Source organism: Larus michahellis, chromosome 1, assembly GCF_964199755.1.
Source record: "Larus michahellis chromosome 1, bLarMic1.1, whole genome shotgun sequence".
In the NCBI taxonomy this organism is placed as follows: domain Eukaryota; kingdom Metazoa; phylum Chordata; class Aves; order Charadriiformes; family Laridae; genus Larus; species Larus michahellis.
Window position 1 is genome coordinate 213,553,741 of NC_133896.1, and position 21,807 is coordinate 213,575,547.

General features: G+C 56.4%; 1 pseudogene; it reads right to left on the reverse strand.

Annotated features, from left to right (window-relative positions):
• Positions 1-747: 747 nt before the first annotated feature.
• On the reverse strand, positions 748-7,637 carry LOC141737642 (F-box only protein 39-like; annotated as a pseudogene).
• Between the last annotated feature and the right edge of the window lie 14,170 nt (positions 7,638-21,807).

Here is a 21,807-nt window from a genome sequence, read left to right on the forward strand (position 1 = left end):
AAGTGTAAGATCTGGGCATGACGTTGAAGGTATAGAACAAAGGGTGGATAAAACCCGGTTCTGCCAGCAATAGGGTCAGTTTTCCCAAGGAGCTGGCACGGGACAGAGGTACTTCCCGGGTCCGGTCGGTGAGCAGCGGTACATTCATGGTGTTTTGTACATTCCTCTAACAGCGTTATTGTTGTGGTTTTCCGCTTTCCTTCGCTGTTCTGTTCAACTGCCTTGATCTCAACCCACGAGTTTTGCCTTTTTCTTCCCATTCTACCCCTCTCCCGTGGTGGGGGGGAAGCGAGCGAGCAGCCGCCTGGTTCTTTGTTGCTGGCTGAAGTTAAACCAGGACATCACCCCACGTCTCGGTTTCCCTCTTTGTAAATTGGAAACAGCGCGCTGGGCTTCATTGGTAAGGTGTTTGAAGCTCTACAATGAGAGGTGCTGAAGAAAGAGGGGGCCTTATTTTCCCTAGAGATGCCCGTAAGGGTGGAAAAGGGCTCGCTGCTTCCTTTGGTTCCGGCGAGGAAAAACAAAGCAAGGGTAAGAAGAAATGATGCTGGAGATGTAGGAGGCCCGTTCCCAAGTCCAACATTTTAACGCGTGGAGCGCAACCTTGTCCCTTGCCTCTGTCTTGCTGTAAAGGTCTCTCTCGTTCAGAGGCACTGCTGTCGAGATTCAAATCCCTTCCTAGAGCCCTCCAAAGGATGCATTCATTGCGTGCAGATGGCACCGGGTGTTCTTCTCCCTTCCTCTGGCTTATGCCATTGGGTAGACGACAGCAAAATGATTAATCTCTGAGTCAATCAGGTATTTGAACCTCCTCTAACTAGCGTGCAAGAGCTGAGCAAGGCATTCGACACGGTCTCCCACAGCATCCTCATAGGGAAGCTTAGGAGGTGTGGGTTACATGAATGGACATAGATATGGTGGACAGATAACTGGTTAAAAGACAGAGCTCAGAAGGTCGTGATTAGGGGCAAAGAGTCTCGTTGGAGGTCAGTGACGAGTGGTGTTCCCCAGGGGTCAGTACTGGGTCCAGTCCTCTTCAATATATTCATCAACGACCTGGACGAAGGGATAGAGTGCACCCTCAGCAAGTTTGCTGATGACACAAAGCTGGGGGGGCGGGTGGCTGACACACCAGAAGGCTGTGCCGCCATACAGAGAGACCCGGACAGGTTGGAGAGTTGGGCAGAGAGGAACCTTATGAAATTCAATAAGGGCAAGCGTAGGGTGCAGCACCTGGGGAGGAATGACCCCCTGCACCAGTCCAGGTTGGGGGCTGACCTGCTGGAGAGCAGCTCAGCTGAAAGAGACCTGGGAGTCCTGGTGGGCAACAGGATGACCATGAGCCAGCAATGTGCCCTTGTGGCCAAGGAGGCCAATGGCCTCCTGGGGGGGCATCAAGAAGAGTGTGGCCAGCAGGTGGAGGGAGGTCATCCTCACCCTCTGCTCGGCCCTGGGGAGGCTGCGTCTGGAGTACTGGGTCCAGTTCTGGGCTCCCCAGTTCCAGAAGGACAGGGAACTGCTGGAGAGGGGACAGCAAAGGGCTACCAGGGTGATGAGGGCACTGGAACACCTCTCCGATGAAGAAAGGCTGAGGGACTTGTGTCTCTTTGGTCTGGAAAAAAGACGACTGAGGGGGGATCTTATCAATGCTTAGAAATACGGAAAGGGTGGGTGTCAGGAGGATGGGGCCAGGCTCTTTTCAGTGGTGCCCAGCAACAGGACAAGAGGTAACGGGCACAAACTTGAGCATAGGAAGTTCCAGCTAAACATGAGGAGGAACTTCTTTCCTGTGAGGGTGGCAGAGCCCTGGCACAGGCTGCCCAGAGAGGTGGTGGAGTCTCCGTCTCTGGAGACATTCCAAACCCACCTGGACGCGTTCCTGTGCCGCCTGCTCTGGGTGACCCTGCTCTGGCAGGGGGTTGGACTGGAGGGTCTCCAGAGGTCCCTTCCAACCCGACCATTCTGTGATTCTGTGGGCCTCTTCACTAGGCTCTTGTCGGGCTGTGTTAATCCCGACCTGTACGAATGAATGAGGGTCGTGTCTCTCAGATAAACGGAGCACGCTCAGCCCGTTAAATTTCATGACAACAAGAAGCCTCTGTGACTAATGAGGAACCCAGAGAAGCCAAATGCCTTGGCTTGGAGTAAAATCTTGAGGTGTTACTGTTTTCACTCCAAACTGACGGAAAACACCATCTCCTGCTGAAGAATCTCTGGGGAGAGCCAGGTTCGTTTTACCCCCAGAAGCGAGGCACCCCTGGGAGCTGCACACATCGGGGAGGATCCACTGAATTCAGCATCTGGCATGCAAAGCAGCATGACAGCATGGTGTACACCAGCCACAGTCGTGGTCTGGCCCAGTTCAACACAGCATCCCTAAAGAGTGAGATGTGCTTCCATCTTTTTGCAGTTTAGTGGGATTCAACCCCCCGGCCTCGACTTAAGCGTAGACGTAAGCGCCGGGGCTGGCAGGTGACTCAGAATCCCCAGCTTGAACTAGAGGAGACAGAGGGACCCCCAGCCTAGGAAGGACTCGTGGAACTGCTGGGGCTTGTTGTTCAGCCTCTGCAGCATTCTGTACCTGGCTGAGGAGGTCGGAAAGCCCCGTTTCTGCGAGTGGTTCTCAGGCTCGTTACAATGCTAAAACGTAACCTAGGGAAGGTAGTTATGTTAGCATTTCCGTAAGCGCCCTTTCTCTGGGCCTGGGGACCTCACCTTTCTCTGGCTATTGGAGAGAGGAAGGGAATGGGAGTTTTGAAGCACAAAGTCTTACCTTTAGAGTAGCCAAACTGCATTTCCTTTCTGCCCGGTTTTGGAGCAGCCTCTCCACAGGGGTGACACTTAGAAAGGCCCACACTTCCAGAAAGAACAGCCTGTGGCATGACAAGGTGAGCTGTAGCAGCTCATCGTCCAGCAGCTCACGGTCATTGTTCCACTGAAGTGTTAATTCCTTCCAAAAAGAACAAAAGTTGTTAGTGCTACTCAACAGAACTGGTGAGCGCAGTAACTAGAATTCAATAAACAAGTTTCCCAATACTACCAACAGAAGGGACTGGCTGCAGATCAATTTTGTCCCTTGACAGGAGCAGAGAATCAGTTTTGGGTAACGACAACGGTAGATCCTACGGTAATCCCAACTCTCCCGTGGAGATGGGGGGGCCCTTGTGCATTGCACCCCACCCTAAGAGATAGACAACTTGTGTTACCGTTAGAAGATGCTGCACCCTCAGCTCATGCCATGATCTTATTTGACATATTGGAAATTATCCCAGGTACGAGAGTAGATCCAAAGACAATTTCTAGAAAGCTTTGCAGATCCCGCCTGTTCCTTGGAAGCTCTGCAGCGCAACAGAACCTAAAGAGCGCTGTCAGCAACCATCAGGCCGTGTGCTTCCCTCAGGCGTGCAAAGACCTGATGCTCATTGACGCGGGTCAAGGCTGTCGCACACCTTTGGTGGCACATCCTGCGTGACACCAAAGGGCTGTGACATGGGCACCAGTTAATTTACATCTGCTGTAGACGTTTGTGTGTTGCCAAAAGGGAGCAGAACCACGAGGGCAGGCTGATGCAGGCTACAGCTCCGCAAGCAAACAGGGTGTACAGACTCTTCTCCTCATACGCAGATTTCCCTGCAAAAGGGTGGGGTTCAGAAACATCGGAAAGGATAAGCAAGTTACCAGTTACTAAACGTGAACATGTCTAACTAGAAGAAGCCTAAAGCGGTTTCACCAAACTGAGGTTTTCCTGCCTGAAAAACTCTTTTTGCTCACAGCTGACATCCCAGCACCAGTATTTTGGGTGTTTTAGCTTTTTATGAGGGCAACCTGACATCAGCCTGACAGTGAAGACTGGCATAACGGGCATCGCAACTGGACAAGGACAACGACCTCAACCAGGCTAGAGTGGAACACCGCAGTGGCTCGCTTATGAAAATGACCCTCTGGCCATAACACTGAAGTGGTCAGGAATTCCTCCTGCTGAGCGCTGCTATGCAGAAGGCCTGGAGGATTACTTTGCTTAGCTTTGTGATACTGCGGTGAGATGTCCCTCTGGGTTCCCGTACCTGCAGAACACGCCAGGGGGCTGGGAGGAGGTTGGTGAGGGTGCGTCTCATTCTCCAGCCTGGGTCTCTGAAACTGTAGCTCCGCAGACTCTTATGCTGCTGACTGGCATCTCCGCTAGCAGGATCCTGCCTAGGTGATCGTGCTTCGTGACTCTTTCAAAGAAGACGTTCACGCACAGTTTTGGGGCTCCCTTGGCCAAGTAGGCCCACGACGTTCCTCTGACCACTTGCCCATGAGGGTCGTGGATATGACATTGGATATTCAAGGTGCACAGGGAATGAGCGCTCTGCTCCCGCAGGGTGTTCAGCAGCTCGTCAGAGATGCAGTTGTAATTGAAAGTCAGGATGACCAGGCTGTGGAACTTGGCCATAGTTTGGTGGAAGAAGGCGCTGCTGAAGACAGGAAGGTGGAGGCTGCAGAAATTCTCGACACCGATTTCAGACAGAGAGCTTTCATTTGTCAAGCAGCTGAGAGAATGCAGAAGCTCACAGCCTTCTTCCAAGGTTACTCTGGCTCCTTTCAAGTTGAGAGAATCAAGCCGTTTGCTCATTCTTTTCAGGAAGGTAGAGAAGTTCTTGAGAAACTGAGCCCTCGTCACATTTTCCCGGATCAAGGGGTCTAATCCCAGGTACCCGATGCTCAGGGACACTAGGCGACTGTTACACTCGCCCAGGCGTGAAAGAAGATCTCTCATAGTCCCGTGACATTTTGGGGTAAAGCCAGTATTGCAAGGATTCCATAACTTGATCTCAAGGCGCTCCAGCTACTTGCCAACTTTCCTGAGGCACTATAGCACACTCTGCAACTCCAGTGTGTCCTCCCTTCAGGGCTGGCCGTAGAAGGTGCTGGTTCTGCTTTTCCAGAGGGATCCCGAGTGCATGGCCCAATTCCATTTTTTACTGACCAAGGCAGCGTTAGATCTGTCCCTGTCGTCTGACCGATGGAAGACACGTCTCAGACAGACATCAGGTAGGTGAGCCCAGGGGCTCTGCTCAGCTTCGCTGTCGTCTTTCGCTGAGAAGACAGTTTTTCACTTCTCCTCTGGGTGTTGAGCCAAACCTAGATGAAGAAAGGTGTGGGTAGATTTCTTGCCATTCCCAACAGCATAGGCTTCCAAGCAAACGCATGAGAGTTTGCTTCTTCAATGGCCTGGGGGGCACAGGGAGTTGGGAGGGGACAGAGCCAGGACAGCTGACCCCGACTGAGCAAAGGGACATTCCGTGCCATTTGACGTCACGCTCAGTATATAAAGCCGGGGAAAGAAGAAGGAAGGGGTGATGTTCAGAGTGATGGCGTTTGTCTTCCCAAGTCACCATCACGCTTCCGGAGCCCGGCTTTCCTGGAGATGGCTGAACCCCCGCCTGCAATGGGAAGCAGCCAACGGGTTCCTTGTTTGGCTTTGCTTGTGCGCGCGGCTTTTGCTTTGCTCATTAAACTGCCTTTCTCTCACGCCACGACTTTCCTCCCTTTCCCACTTCCCATTGTAAGAAAGGCAGGTCTTGCTTTTGCAGAGGAGAAAAGCCGTTTCCATCAGAGGTGACACGATAAGGGAATGACTGAGACAAAGGGGCTCCAGCAAAGGCTTGTAGAACATCTCTTATCACACAGACAAAAGGACAAACTGATTCCTACTGGATTAGTGTCTAGAAGGGTGGTCAAACATTTAACCAGGGCTAATGACATTGAGCAATTTTTTTACCAAAAAGGAAAGAAATCAGCCAGTCAGATAATCCCTTTAGGTGTAGCATAAAGAGAAGTAAACAGCGGCAGGACATGCGGGAAGAATGTTAGGCGCCTCGCACAGACTGTGAACCCTGGAGTACCCAACCAATGGGAAACAGGGGAGGGAAAAATTCGGCCGGGATTAGGAAATAAAAAGGTGTGGTGTTTCAAGAATGGAAAGTGTGCCTACTTGCTAGGTCACCCGCTCTTGCAAGAGCGTGAGTAAAAATGTGCTTCCCAGAGGATTCTGCCTGAGCCTATTTCATTCGGACCAGAACTTATTTCTCCCACCATTCTGTGTGTCCAGAGAAGGGCAAGGGAGCTGCTGAGGGCTCTGGAGCACAGGCCACGGCGCCGGGCCCTCAGCCGCCCCACAGCCGGGCGCAGCCCCGCCAAAGGCCCCGGCACCGGCACCGGCCCGGCCCGGCCCACAGCGGCGGCCGATGGCGGCGCTCGGGGGTTCCCTCACAGGACGCGGCGGTGTTCCCCCCCTCCGATTATTAACCGCTCCTAATTTTTCAGACAGGCAGAGATGATCTGTTACCGAGCATCCCAAGGGAGATCAAGAGAGACTTCTGGGCCTTGGGATGACTAGTTAAGGGCTCAGGAGCGCAAGTCGTGCTCTCCTCTGTCGTTGCAGGCACAGGGAAGGATGAGGAAAGCAACAGGAAGAGCCCGCAGATCAATACCTGGCTGCGAGCCTGGTGTCAGCGGCAGGACTTTGGGGTTTTTGATCACAGCATGGTTTACAGGACAGCAGGCCTGTTGGAGACAGACGGGATACACCTGCCTCAAAAGGGGAAAAGGATCCTTGCACAGGAGTTGGCAGGGCTCATCAAAGGGGCTTTCAAGTAGATTTGAAGGGGGAAAGGGATGAATGCAGCAGCAGAGACGCAAGGGTCGTTGGTGGGCTAGAAACTATGGCTGCACCTGGGAACGGTCAGGTAGGAGTGAAGCCTTCTTCCAGCAAAATGTGTCAGGACCAGTAGGCCAGCTGAAGTGCTTCCACACTAATGCCTGCAGCATGGGCAAGAAAGAGGAGGAGCTGGAAGCCATTGTGCAGCAGGACAGCTATGATGTAGCCGCTGTCACGGAAAGGTGGTGGGCTGACTCGCACGACTGGAGTGCTGCATTAGATGGCTACAAACCCTTCAGAAGGGACAGGCAAGGAAGGAGAGGAGGTGGGGTGGCCCTGTATGTTGGGGAGTGTTGTGAACATCGAGAACTTAATGATGGTAAACACTGGGGTTGAGTGTTTCTGGGTAAGAATGAGGGGGAGGGCCAACAAGGCTGATAGGACGGTCTGTTATAGACTGCCCAACCAGGACGGAGAGGCAGGCGAAATATTCTGTAAGCAGGTGGGAGAAATCTCACGATCGCTGGCCCTTGTCCTGGTGGGAGACTTCAACCTACCAGATATCAGCTGGGAACACCATAGAGCTGAGAGGGAAGAGTCTTGGAGGTTTCTGGGGTGTGTGGGGATAAATTCCTGACACAGCTGGTGAGGGAACGCACTAGGGAAGGAGCCCTGCTGGACCTGCTGTGTGTGAACAGAGAAGGACTTGTGGGGGATGTGATGTTGGAGGCCGTCTTGGGCACAGTGACCATGAAATGACAGAGTTTTTGATTCTTAGGGAAGCAAGGAAGGGCGTCAGCAGAACTGCCACCATGGACTTCTGAAGGGCGGACTTTGGTCTTTTCAGGAGCCTGCTGGAGAGAGTCTTCCTCTAGGTTTGGCTCAACACCCAGAAGAGAAGTGAAAAACTGTCTTCTCAATGGAAGACGACAACGAAGCTGAGCAGAATCGCTGGGCTCACCTACCTGATGTCTGTCTGAGACGTGTCTTCCATCGGTCAGACGACAGGGACAGATCTAACGCTGCCTTGGTCTGTAAAAATGGAATTGGGCCCTGCACTCGGGATCCCTCCCTCCTTCATGAAAGATGAAACTAGAATTTGGAATACTGGAGGAAACCCCGTCTTACCAAGAAAATACTCAATGGCTTTGGCTAGGCGGTTTTGTGATAAAACACATGGACGGGTGACAATTTTTAATCCGATTGAGAAAATGTGGACAGCCCCCGGAAGACATATGGCAGTAAAGGGGATTGTGAGTTCTTGGCCCACATGTTGGAAGTTTTCCGGTGCAAAACCCAAGCAGGAGGCTGCAGGGCAACCATGGTCATACTTCCCATTCCAAAGGCTGCAGATGGGTTATGCTGACGTGCCTCCTGTGGGAGGCGTTAAGCACCCGCTGGTAATCATGGATCAACCCTCAGGAGGAGTAGAAGCTTTTCCTACCAGGAAAGCTGATCCCCCAGGAATGGTCACAGCACTTTTGTGGGAAATCATTCCCAGATACTGACTGAAATGAAACCAGAGGATCAGACAGGGGTTCTCATTTTTCAGCAGGAATACTAAATAATATCTATAAAAGTTCAGCCGGGAGAAGAGAAGGCTGCGGGGAGACCTTGGAGCCCCTTCCAGTCCCTCAAGGGGCTCCAGGAAAGCTGGGGAGGGACTCTGGATGAGGGAGGGGAGCCATGGGACGAGGGGGAAGGGTTTTCCGCTGCAAGAGGCGAGATTGGGCTGAGATCTCGGGCAGAAATTCTTGGCTGTGAGGGCGGTGAGCCCCTGGCCCAGGTTGCCCAGAGAAGCTGTGGCTGCCCCATCCCTGGAGGGGTTCAAGGCCAGGTTGGCCGGGGCTTGGAGCAAGCTGGGCTGGTGGGAGGTGTCCCTGCCCAGGGCAGGGGGTGGCACTGAGTGGCCTTTAAGGTCCCTTCCCACCCAAACCATTCCCTGTAGGGGTGGGGCCCTTCTCCTTTTCTCCTTCTCCTTCTCCCTCCCTTCTTGTTATGGTTTGAGAAACCCACCACAATTTCTTGTCCTTTAGACAACTACTCTCTCACCCGATGACCCGTCCTCACTGGGGAAGAGGAATTGGGGAAAAAGAAGGAAACATGAGGGTTGCAATAGAAATAAATTTACTAGCATAAAACTAAAGAATTTACACTAATAATGCTAAAGAAGCAGTGTCAATCCCGATAACGATATAAAATACCCAAGGACTACACCCAGCCCCTTCCATCAGCAGGAAGCCGTGCACTCCCAGCAGGGGACAGCCAATGGGGGACAGTGCGAGCGCTGCGGCTTTGGGAGGAAGGGAAGGGCTCAGGGTTCCGGCACCGCAGCAAGGAGTTCTCTGCACCGCCGCCATCAAGGGAGAGTTGAACTACACAGCAAACTTTATAATTTGTACTGAATGTGATGTTCGTGCTATGAAATAGTCCTGTTGTCAGCCTGGGGCAAGTGCCCTCCTTGTCTTGCTCTTCCTCATCCCCTGCTGCATGTCACCAAGGGGGGCTCTGACTGCCTGTGATGTCACAAAGGGGGGATGTGCCCCCCTGCCACACTATAAAAGGGGGACGCGGTCCCCGCTGGAGCCATCAGCGGATGCTGGGCACCGCAGTCTGGCATTGTCTGGGCAGACTGCAGCCTCGGCCTCTGACCCCCCAGCAGTCTTGCGGGTCCCGTCACTGGGGACCCAGGAGGACACTGGGGAGCTACATCGCGGTTCTGTGCTGGTGACTGGGAGCACCGCAGCCACACCGGAGTCGGTGCCATGGGGCGCTCTGACGCCGTGTCTCCCCTGGGCCCTCTCCTCCTGATTGTGATGGGGCTCAGCGTGTTCTCAGCTGTGCTGCAGAGCAAGCGGCTTCAGGTAGGTGACTGTTGCACCACACTGTGCTGCAGCATGGGGTGGCGAGGGATGGCATGGGGTGGTGTGGGGTGGTGTGGGTGGCTGTGGTGTGGGACTGGGAGGTGCTCCCGTCTCACCCAGCTCCTGGGGACCTTGCAGAAGTGGTGGAAGAAGAAGAGTAAGGAGAAGCGTCAGACAAGCAAGACAGGAGCCCGGCCAGAGAAGCAGAGCGGTGAGTGGCCCCAGCACCGAGCACCCTGCAAACGGCCGACACCCCACGGCAGCCCTGAGCCGGGGCTGTGCCGGGGGCTGCCGGCCGCTCAATCTGTCTCCTCCCACTGCAGCTTCTCGGGCAGTGTATGGAGAAGTGGAGAAATCCCATTCGAAGCAGGAGAAGCGGTGAGTGTGGGGGAGACCCCAGATGCTGCCCCAGACCCTCACCCCGTGCCCTGCCCCTGCCTGCGCTGGGCAGCCCTGACCGCCAGCCAAGGGGGGTGCTGCCCGCGGGTCCCGCTGGGGTCTGGGGTGCAGCGGGGTCTCTTTCTCCTCCTCTGCAGGGCGAGTGCGGAGGCCTTAAAGAGGAAGCATCGCTCCCCACGAGCCCCGCTGGCCACCATGGACTCTGTGACTGACAGAGGCTCCTCTTCCTTCAGCTCCCTCTACTCCTTCCCGGAGCCCCGGCCTGGTGCGATGGCGGAGCTGGCAGCACTCGACCGCTCAGGACCGTGCCATCCCCCAAGGGCTGTCAAGGGGAGGGTGGAGGAGCCAGGGCCAGCCCTCTGCCAGGAGCCCCCACAGGAACTGCCTACAAGGACCAAGCAAGAGCCGGTCCCCAGGGAAAGCAGGGACAGGGCGCAGAGCCCTGTGGACACGCAGCCTTCACCCTGCAGCCCCCCAGCCATGGCCTCGGACCAAGGGGAGCTGGTCATGGAGCTCCTCCGCTGTTTCGAGTGCACCCAGGAGATGGCCAGGCAGTGCTGTGAGATGCTGAAGGTGCTGCAGGCCCGTTGGCAAGGGGCAGCGGGGGCCTGTGATCGGAACCTCCCCGGGGAGCCCTTCCATCCCCTGGGCAGGATGGAGGCGCAGCAGCAGCTGGGGGCCACAGTGAAGCCCCAGCACCTGGGAGCGGAGCGGCCGTGGGTGGATGCAAACACGGATAAGGCTGAGGATGGGATCATGGAGAAGGAGGAGGACACAGGACGAGACAGAAGTGTGAAGGAGAAGGAAAGGAGCAGCCCTGTGGAGCTCGGCAGGGGGAGCCTGGTGGAAGTGAAGAGAAACAGCAAGACGGGGCCGGGCGAGAACAACTCCATGGGGCCAAGCACCAGCAGCCCCCCAGGCTCAGGCAGGAGCACCCCCACGGATGCGGAAGGGAGGAGGGACAGGGCGCAGAGCCCCGTGAATGTGCTTCCGCCACCCAGCAGCCCCCCAGCCAAGGCCACGGACGACAAGTTGCTCTACTTGGAGCTCTTGGACACTGTCATGACCTTGGAGGAGGAGAGGCAGCAGCACGGCGAGGTCATGGACAGGGAGTGTGACCAGGCGTCCCCAGGGCTGTGCCCGCTAGGACGGTGCCTGTGTCACTGCTGCACCCGGCTCTGGCACCGCCTGAAGGACTGCTGGAGACGCTGCTGCCGGCCGCGCCGCGTCTGCTTCAGCAATTTCCCGCAATGGGTGGGAAGTGTGGGGCCGGGAACCCCCTAGAGTGCCCCTCTTCTGAACCAATAAAAAAGTCAATATTTTCTCTATCCCTGTGACTGTCAGCAGATCAGTTTTGTCCCTTGACAGAGGCAGAGAATCAGTTTTGTGTAAGGACAACAGTATATGCTCCAGTAATCCCAACTCTCCCATGGAGATCATAGAATCATAGAATCTTCATGGTTGGAAACGACATTTGAGATCATCGAGTCCAACCATTGTGCAGCAGGACAGCTATGACGTAGTCGCCATCACGGAAACTTGGTGGGCTGACTCGCACTCCCTGCGGGAGCACAGCGCTCATTCCCTGTGCACCTTGAATATCCAATGTCATATCCACGACCCTCATGGGCAAGTGGTCAGAGGAACGTCGTGGGCCAACTTGGCCAAGGGAGCCCCAAAACTGCGCGTGAACTTCTTCTTTGAAAGAGTCACGAAGCACGATCACCTAGCCAGGATCCTGCTAGTGGAGATGCCAGTCAGCAGCATAAGAGTCTGCGGAGCTACAGTTTCAGAGACCCAGGCTGGAGAATGAGACGCACCCTCACCAACCTCCTCCCAGCCTCCTGGCGTGTTCTGCAGGTACGGGAACCCAGAGTGACATCTCACCGCGGTATCACAAAGCTAAGCAAAGTGATCCTCCAGGCCTTCTGCATAGCAGCGCTCAGCAGGAGGAATTCCTGACCACTTCAGTGTTATGGCCAGAGGGTCATTTTCATAAGCGAGCCACTGCGGTGTTCCACTCTAGCCTGGTTGAGGTCGTTGTCCTTGTCCAGTTGCGATGCCCGTTATGCCAGTCTTCACTGTCAGGCTGATGTCAGGTTGCCCTCATAAAAAGCTAAAACACCCAAAATACTGGTGCTGGGATGTCAGCTGTGAGCAAAAAGAGTTTTTCAGGCAGGAAAACCTCAGTTTGGTGAAACCGCTTTAGGCTTCTTCTAGTTAGACATGTTCACGTTTAGTAACTGGTAACTTGCTTATCCTTTCCGATGTTTCTGAACCCCACCCTTTTGCAGGGAAATCTGCGTATGAGGAGAAGAGTCTGTACACCCTGTTTGCTTGCGGAGCTGTAGCCTGCATCAGCCTGCCCTCGTGGTTCTGCTCCCTTTTGGCAACACACAAACGTCTACAGCAGATGTAAATTAACTGGTGCCCATGTCACAGGCCTTTGGTGTCACGCAGGATGTGCCACCAAAGGTGTGCGACAGCCTTGACCCGCGTCAATGAGCATCAGGTCTTTGCACGCCTGAGGGAAGCACACGGCCTGATGGTTGCTGACAGCGCTCTTTAGGTTCTGTTGCGCTGCAGAGCTTCCAAGGAACAGCCGGGATCTGCAAAGCTTTCTAGAAATTGTCTTTGGATCTACTCTCGTACCTGGGATAATTTCCAATATGTCAAATAAGATCATGGCATGAGCTGAGGGTGCAGCATCTTCTAACGGTAACACAAGTTGTCTATCTCTTAGGGTGGGGTGCAATGCACAAGGGCCCCCCCAGGCGCCCGTACAGAACAGATATGGGCCTCTGGAGATAGATGATGAGGGAACTAAGGATACTGACAAAGCCCCATCCAGGGAGTTGCCAAAGCAGCCAGCTCCACGCATTAAGACTGCTTCTGTGAAGAGCAGGAGAAGGGCAGTAGTCATAGGGGGATCCATTCTGAGGGGAACTGAGGGTCCCATATGCAGGCTGGACCCTTCCCACAGGGAGCTCTGCTGCCTCCCTGGGGCCCGTGTTAAGGATACAGCCAGGAAGCTTCCTGGCCTGATACGGCCCTCAGATTATGACCCTCTTTTGATCTTACAGGCAGACAGCGAGGACCTGGAGAGTAGAAGTCTGAGGGCAATGAAGAAAGATTTCAGGGCCTCGGGACGGCTTGTCAAGGGTTCGGGAGCACAAATTGTGTTCTCCTCTGCCCTTCCAGTTTTGGGGACTGACGAATGGGTGAACAAGAAAATCGGACAGATCAACACCTGGCCCCAAAACTGGTGCTACGAGCAGGGCTTTGGGTTCAGCGATCATAGTTTGATCTGCAGGACACCGGGCCTGCTCGCTAAGAATGGGAAAAGCCTATCCCAAAAGGGGAAAAGGGGACTAGGCGGAGAGTTAGCGAGGCTCATGGACAGGGCTTTAAACTAGAATCGAAGGGGGAAGGGGATAAAACCAGGCCCGCTAGTAATGAGCCTAGGGATAAAGGACCAAGGATGGGGACGCAATCGGTAGCCCAGCTCAAGTGCATCTACACGAGTGCACGTAGCATGGGCAACAAACGGGATGAGCTGGAAGCCGTTGTGCGGCAGGAAAGCTATGATGTAGCTGCCATCACGGAAACGTGGTGGGATGACTGTCACGACTGGAATGCTGCGATGGATGGCTATAAGCTCTTCAGAAGGGATAGGCAAGGAAGGAGAGGCGGGGGTGTGGCTCTGTACGTCAGGGAGTGTTTTGATTGTATAGAGCTAGATTCCAGCGATGATAAAGTCGAGTGTTTATGGGTAAGGTTGAAGGGGAAGGGAAATAAGGGAGCTGTTGTGCTGGGAGTATGCTATAGACCACCCGACCAGGATGAGGACACAGATGAAGTATTCTATAAGCGGCTGGCTGAAGCCTCGCAATCGCCAGCCCTTGTTCCGGTTGGGGACTTCAACCTGCCGGGTATCTGCTGGAAATATAACACAGCAGAGAGCAGGCAGGCTAGGAGGTTCCTCGAGTGCATGGAAGATAAATTCCTGACACAACTGGTACGTGAGCCTACCAGGGGAAGTGTCTTGCTAGACCTACTGTTGATAAACAGAGAAGGACTAGTGGGAGATGTGGTGGTCGGAGGTCGTCTTGGGTTTAGTGATCATGAAATGGTCAAGTTTTCAATTCGTAGCGATGTAAGGAAGGGGCTTAGCAAAACCTCCACCTTGGACTTCTGGAGGGTGGACTTTGGCTTGTTCAGGACGCTGGTTGAGAGAGTCCCTTGGGAGACAGTCCTGAAGGGCAAAGGGGTCCAGGAAGGCTGGACACTCTTCAAGAAGGAGATCTTAAAGGCCCAGGAGCAGGCTGTCCCCAAGTGTCGCAAGTCTAAAGGGCAGGGAAAATGGCCAGTCTGGATGAATAAGGAACTTCTGGTGGGACTTAGGAATGAAAGGAGGGTTTACCACCTCTGGAAGAAGGGACAGGCAACTCAGGAGGAGTACAGAGATCTCGTTAGGTTCTACAGAGAGAAAATTAGGAAGGCAAAAGCCCAGCTGGAGCTCAACTTGGCCACTAACATTAAGGACAACAAAAAAAGCTTTTATAAATACATCAACAAAAAGAAAGCCAGGGAGAATCACCATCCCTTACTGGATGCAGGGGGGAAAGTTGCAACCAAGGACGAGGAGAAGGCTGAGATACTTAATGCCTTCTTTGCCTCCGCCTTCAATAGTCACACCAGCTATCCCCAGAGTGTTCGGCCTCCTGAGCTGGAAGGTAAGGATGGAGAGCAGAACAACCCACCCATAATCCAGGAGGAAGTAGTCGATGATCTGCTTCTGCACCGAGACGTACATAAGTCTACGGGGCCGGATGGGATTCACCCAAGAGTACTCAGGGAGCTGGCGGGAGAGCTCGCCAAGCCTCTCTCCATCATTTATCAACAATCCTGGTCAACAGGGCAGGTACCAGATGACTGGAGGGTGGCTAATGTGACACCCATCTACAAGAAGGGTCGGAAGGAGGATCCGGGGAACTAGAGGCCTGTGAGCCTGACCTCGGTACCAGTGAAGCTCATGGAGAGGATCATCTTGAGTGAGCTCTCACAGCAAGTGCAGGGCAGCCACGGAATCAGGGCCAGCCAGCATGGCTTTAGGAAAGGGAGGTCCTGCTTAACCAACCTGATCTCTTTCTATGACCATGTGAGCCGCCTGCTGGATGCGGGGAAGGCTGTGGACGTTGTCTCTCTGGACTTTGGTAAGGCCTTTGACACCGTCCCCCACAGCATTCTCCTGGAGAAGCTGGCGAATCGTGGCATAGACAAGTGTACTCCTTGCTGGGTTAAAAACTGGCTGGATGGCCATGCCCAGAGAGTTGTGGTTAGTGGGGTGAAATCCTCTTGGCGGCCGGTCACCAGTGGTGTCCCTCAGGGCTCAGTTTTGGGGCCAGTTTTGTTTAAAACCTTTATCAATGGTCTGGATGAGGGGCGTGAGTGCACCCTCTGTAAGTTTGCAGACGACACCAAGCTAGGTGGGAGTGTTGATCTGCTTGAGGGAAGGAAGGCTCTACAGAGGGCCCTGGACAGGCTGGAGGGATGGGCCAAGGCCAATTGGATGAGGTTTAATAAGGCCAAGGGCCGGGTCCTGCATTTTGGTCACAACAACCCCAAGCAACGCCAGGGGCTTGGGGAAGAGTGGCTGGAAAGCTGCCCAGCAGAAAAGGACGTGGGGGTGCTGGTGGCCGGCCAGCTTAACATGAGCCAGCAGCGTGCCCAGGTGGCCAAGAAGGCCAACAGCATTCTGGCTTGTATGAGGAATAGCGTGGCCAGCAGGAGTAGGGAAGTGATGGTGCCTCTGTACTCGGCACTGGTGAGGCCTCACCTGGAGTACTGTGTTCAGTTCTGGGCCCCTCTGTACAAGAGGGACCTTGAAGTGCTGCAGCGTGTCCAGAGGAGAGCTACCAGGCTGGTGAGGGGTCTGGAGACCAAGACATATGAGGAGAGGCTGAGGGAGCTGGGCATGTTTAGCTTGGAGAAGAGGAGGCTGAGGGGAGACCTCATTGCCCTCCACAAGTCCCTGAAAGGAGGTTGGAGAGAGGTGGCTGTTGGCCTCTTCTCCCAGGTGAATAATGACAGGACCAGAGGAAAGGGTCTGAAGCTGCGGCAGGGGAGGTTTAGATTAGATAGTAGGAAGAATTACTTTACTGAAAGAGTGCTCAGGCACTGGAACGACCTGCCCAGGGAGGTGGTTGAGTCACCATCCCTAGAGGTGTTTAAGAAACGCCTAGATTTGGCACTTCAGGGCATGCTCTAGTGGCAGAGATTGTAGGGGGTTTTTGTGTGTGTGTATGGTTGGACTCGATGATCTCAAAGGTCCCTTCCAACCATGAAGATTCTATGATGTGCATATCAGAGCTCCCCATCCTTCTGCATCACCTGCCAAGTGCCCCCAGGGCCTTAGAGAACCATAGGTGGTGTTGGGTTGGAAGGGACCTTTAAATGCCATCTAGTCCCACCCCCCTGCAGTAAGCAGGGACATCTTCAACTAGATCAGGTTGCTCCGAGCCTCATGAAGCCCGGCCTTGAATGTCTCCAGGGATGGGGCCTCCACCACCTCTCTGGGCAACCTGGGCCAGTGTCTCACCACCCTCGTTGTAAAGAACTTCTTCCCAATGCCTAATCTAAACCTGTCCTGCTCTAGTTCTCTCTTCCTTAAGTGAAAGCAATCCCACAGATGGGTTTGCCTTTGCCCGAGGCAGGACTAACCCAGACTGTCTTCCCTGACATACTCTTAATCTGCACTACGGGGACTTTATCCCCTTCTAGGGTACGTGGAAGTTCTGATTGGGCAGGACCAGCTCAATTATTAGATTCCCAGGTGTTAACTAGCCAGGTGCCCTTTGCTAACTCTGGCCCACATGGCCCGGTTCTGCAGCGTCTACGAGGTGGGCGAGAGCTGCAAGAGCCCCCGGCAGGTGCCGGGCAGGCGGGTGGGCTGGAGGAAATTGGGGGGCCAGGGGAGAGCCCCATGGAGGGGGAGGTGGGTGCCGAGGCAGGGGGCTGTCCCCGGGACTGCTGCTTGTGCCACCACGATGACCTGCTGAGGAACATGGGCTACATTGCCGGCTGCTTCCGGCGTCACCGAGCCTCCCAGCACTGGACCGGTGAGTGGAAGAAGGTGGCCAAGGTGATGGACCGCTTCTTCATGTGGGTCTTCTTCCTCACGGTCTTCCTCATGAGTGTGCTGCTCCTGGGCAATGCTGCCTGATGGCCCCGTGGACTCACTGCCCCTAGGGACAGTGGTGGCCATGGGTGCCCCATGAGGGTGGCTCGTCCTGAGCACCCCTTGGCCCTTCATGGACCTGCAGGCTGGAAGCTCCACCAGCGCCAGGGAAGAGGAGCCTGAGAGCGGGACCCTGACTCGGCCGGGGCTGCCCCAGCTGCAGGGTTGAGGGGTCACGGCCCCCCGAGCAGTTGTCTGGGTTGTGAGGTACTCCTTGCTGTGGTGCCGGAACCCTGAGCCCTTCCCTTCCTCCCAAAGCCGCAGCGCTCACGGTGTCCCCCATTGGCTGTCCCCTGCTGGGAGTGCACGGCTTCCTGCTGATGGAAGGGGCTGGGTGTAGTCCTTGGGTATTTTATATCGTTATCAGGATTGACACTGCTTCATTAGCGTTATTAATGTTAATTCTTTAGTTTTATCCTAGTCAATCTATTTTTATTGCAACCCTCCTGTTTCCTTGTTTTTGCCCAATTCCTCTTCCCGGGTGGGGAGGGGTCATCGGGTGAGAGAGTAGTTGTCTAACGGACAAGAAATTGTGGTGGGTTTCTCAAACCATAACAAGAAGGGAGGGAGAAGGAGAAGGGCCCCACCCCTTCAGGGAATGGTTTGGGTGGGAAGGGACCTTAAAGGCCACCCAGTGCCACCCCCTGCCCTGGGCAGGGACACCTCCCACCAGCCCAGGTCGCTCCAAGCCCCGGCCAACCTGGCCTTGAACCCCTCCAGGGATGGGGCAGCCACAGCTTCTCTGGGCAACCTGGGCCAGGGGCTCACCGCCCTCACAGCCAAGAATTTCTGCCCGAGATCTCAGCCCAATCTCCCCTCTTGCAGTGGAAAACCCTTCCCCCTCGTCCCATGGCTCCCCTCCCTCATCCAGAGTCCCTCCCCAGCTTTCCTGGAGCCCCTTGAGGGACTGGAAGGGGCTCCAAGGTCTCTGCGGAGCTTTCTCTTCTCCAGGCTGAACCTCCCCAACTCTCTCAGCCTGTCCTTCCAGCAGAGGGGCTCCAGCCCTCCCAGCATCTCCAGGGCGTCCTCTGGACCATATAGATATACGCATAGACACCTTTCACTCCTCCTGTGTCCCCACCGGTAACTGCCACCCTGCCTGGCCAGGGCTCGGGTCTGCTGCAGCCCCCCGAGACGCCACTCCAGTGCCCGGCAGCCCTGGTGAGGGTCCCAGGGGAGCAGGGCAGCCCCCACCCCGTCCCCTCCGGGTGCTGGCTGGGGCCAGGATGGTGCCCGGGAGGGACACAGGGGTCTGGCCCTCGACACCTTCGGTGACAGAGCATGGACCTTTGTATCCCACCCAAACCCTGCGTGCGGTAAATAGCGGAGCATTTCCTGCCGATCCATCCGGGCTTACGGAATATCTCCCCCCCCTGCATTTACTGATCCGTCCTCAATAAAATAACGACTCCATCAGCTCTGGCTGAGTGACCTCTGGCTCTTCTCCTGCGACAGCGACGGCGGCTGGTCCGCGCTCACCCTGCCCGACAGCCTGTGCCGGGGGGGGCTGGGCCCCTCGTCCCCATCCCTGCCCCACAGCCCACAGAGTGGCTGGCGGAGGCCTCGGGGCTCATGCCATCTTGTCACCTTGTCACCGGTGGAGGGGACCGATCAGCTGGTGGGGAGGGGGAGAGTGGCCAAAGCCGGGGGGACACCCGTGGGTGATGGGGGAACCTGGGGATGAGAGCCGGAGGCGCTGGGGCAGCCGGAACAGGGTGCGGGGGACACGGAGTGCCCTCGGGCTGGCTGGGATGGCGCACAGACGCTGGCAGCAGGGATGGCCGTAGCGAGGGGAGCGCGGGGGGGCAGCAGCACCGGCCCCGGCTGAGTGCAGGGACCCGGCTGGGGGGACATGGCGAGGGGAAGGAGCCGCTGTCCCCGCGGGGAGCCCCGGGGCGAGGAGGGAGCCCGGCCAGGGCAGCCCCAGCGGCCGAGGAGGAAGGCAAAGGGGCCAGGCAGCATGGCAAGCGCAGGGCAGCGCGGACGGGGGTCCCACCGAGACCCCAGCCCTGCGCCGACTCCGCTCAGGGGGGTCCCAGCAGGGCCCCCAGGCACAGCCAGGTCCCGGCAGCGGCAGGGGGGTCCCCAGCCCCATCTCAGCCCCCGTCCGGCGGGGACGGGCTCAGCCACAGCTGGGGAGAGAGGGCGGGGGCTGCGGGGGCCACCAGGCAGTGCCGGGGGGGGGCGGCTCCCAGCTCTCTCCCGGCTCCCTTAGAGGCAGCATCACCCAGGCGGCTTGTGCTGAGGCCGGCACAAGCCCGGGCAGCGGCGGGGAAGCGCAGCTCGCCCGCGGGCACCCGCAGCTCGGCCGCAGCTGGCGCGAGGGCGGGGGGCGAGGCGGGGGCGGAGCCTGCAGCCGCCGCGGCCAGACCCCACCCCCGTCAAAGGCGGCCCCGGGGAGGGCGGCGAGCAGGAGCGGGAGCGGGAGCGGGAGCGGGGCGAGCAGCCGGGGCGCGGGAGTTCACGCGAGAGTGGAGTTCGCGCGGGATTTCAGCTCGCGCGGGACGCCGAGGCAGGGCGAGGCGGGGGAGCTCAGCCATGGCGTGTACCCGAAAGGCGCAGCCTCCCGCGTGTTGCGCACTTTCCAGAGGAGACGCGGCCACGCAGACAGAGCCCCCCTGGACGCCTGCAGCCCCCCCGGGCTGTGTCTGCAGGGAGCGCCTTCACCTCTCCCGGGTAGCGGAGGGTAGAAGGGATGCCGGGTGCGTGAGGTGCGAGCAGGCGGCTGATCCGCTCGGCCTGGCGGCAGAGGTCAAAGAGGGAGCAGAAAGGCTGCGGAGCGTCAGGGAGAGGGCAGAGCAGCAGAGAGTTGGGGTTGTTCAGCCCGGAGAAGAGAAGGCTGCGGGGAGACCTTGTAGCGGCCTTGCAGTCCCTCAAGGGGGCCTCCAGGAGGGATTGGGAGGGACTGTGGCTGAGGGAGTGTAACGATAGGGCACGGGGTAACGGCCTCAAACTGAAGGAGGGTAGATTTAGATTGGCTCTCAGGAAGAAATTCTTGACTGTGAGGGTGCTGAGGCACTGGCACAGGTTGCCCAGGGAAGTTGTCAGTGGCCCATCCCTGGAGGTGTTCTTCTGGAGAGAGTCCAGCGTAGGGCAGCAAAGATGCTGGAGGGATTGGAGCATCGTCCTTCTGAGGAAAGGCTGAGAGAGCTGGGACTCTTTAGCCCGGAGAAGAGAAGGCTGAGGGGAGACCTTCTTAATGTTTACAAGTATCTAAAGGGTGGGCTGAAGGAGGATGGAGCCAGGCTCTTTTCAGTGGTTGCCAGTAAGAGGACGAGGGGAAACGGGCACAAGCTGGAACATAGGAAGTTCCGATCTAACATGAGGAAAAACTTCTTCACGGTGAGGGTGAGAGAGCACTGGAAGAGGCTGCCCAGGGAGGTTGTGGAGTCTCCTTCTCTGGAGACTTTCAAGACGTGCCTGGATGCAGTCGTGAGTAATGTGCTGGGGGCAATGCTGCTTTAGCAGGGGAGTTGGATAGATGATCTCTAGAGGTCCCTTCCAACTCTGAAATTCTGTGAGTCCATGAAAAGTTCAGCCTGGAGAAGAGAAAGCTCCATGGAGACCTTGGAGCCCCTTCCAGTCCCTCAAGGGGCTCCAGCAAACCTGGGGAGGGACTCTGGATGAGGGAGGGGAGCCATGGGACGAGGGGGAAGGGGTTTTCCACTGCAAGAGGGGAGACTGAGCTGAGATCTCGGGCAGAAATTCTTGGCTGTGAGGGCGGTGAGCCCCTGGCCCAGGTTGCCCAGAGAAGCTGTGGCTGCCCCATCCCTGGAGGGGATCAAGGCCAGGTTGGCCGGGGCTTGGAGCGACCTGGGCTGGTGGGAGGTGTCCCTGCCCAGGGCAGGGGGTGGCACTGGGTGGCCTTTAAGGTGCCTTCCCACCCAAACCATGCCCTGAAGGGGTGGGGCCCTTCTCCTTCTCCCTCCCTTCTTGTTATGGTTTGAGAAACCCACCACAATTTCTTGTCCTTTAGACAACTACTCTCTCACCCGATGACCCCTCCCCACCCGGGAAGAGGAATTGGGGAAAAACAAGGAAACAGGAGGGTTGCAATAAAAATAGATTTACTAGGATAAAACTAAAGAATTAACATTAATAACGCTAAAGAAGCAGTGTCAATCCCGATAACGATATAAAATACCCAAGGACTACACCCAGCCCCTTCCATCAGCAGGAAGCCGTGCACTCCCAGCAGGGGACAGCCAATGGGGGACAGTGCGAGCGCTGCGGCTTCGGGAGGAAGGGAAGGGCTCAAGGCTCCGAGACCGCGGCAAGGAGACCTCGGCCCCAGAAGTCTCGTGGGTCCCGTCACTGGGGACCCAGGAGGACACTGGGGAGCTACATCGCGGTTCTGTGCTGGTGACTGGGAGCACCGCAGCCACACTGGAGTCGGTGCTGTGGGCGCTCTGACGCCGTGTCTCCCCTGGGCCCTCTCCTCCTGACTGTGATGGGACTCAGCGTATTCTCAGCTGTGCTGCAGAGCAAGCGGCTTCAGGTAGGTGACTGTTGCACCACACTGTGCTGCGGCATGGGGGGGCGAGGGGTGCTGTGGGGGGCAGTGGTGTGGGACTGGGAGGTGCTCCCGTCTCACCCAGCTCCTGGGGACCTTGCAGAAGTGGTGAAGAAGAAGAAGAAGCATCAGACAAGAAAACAAGAGC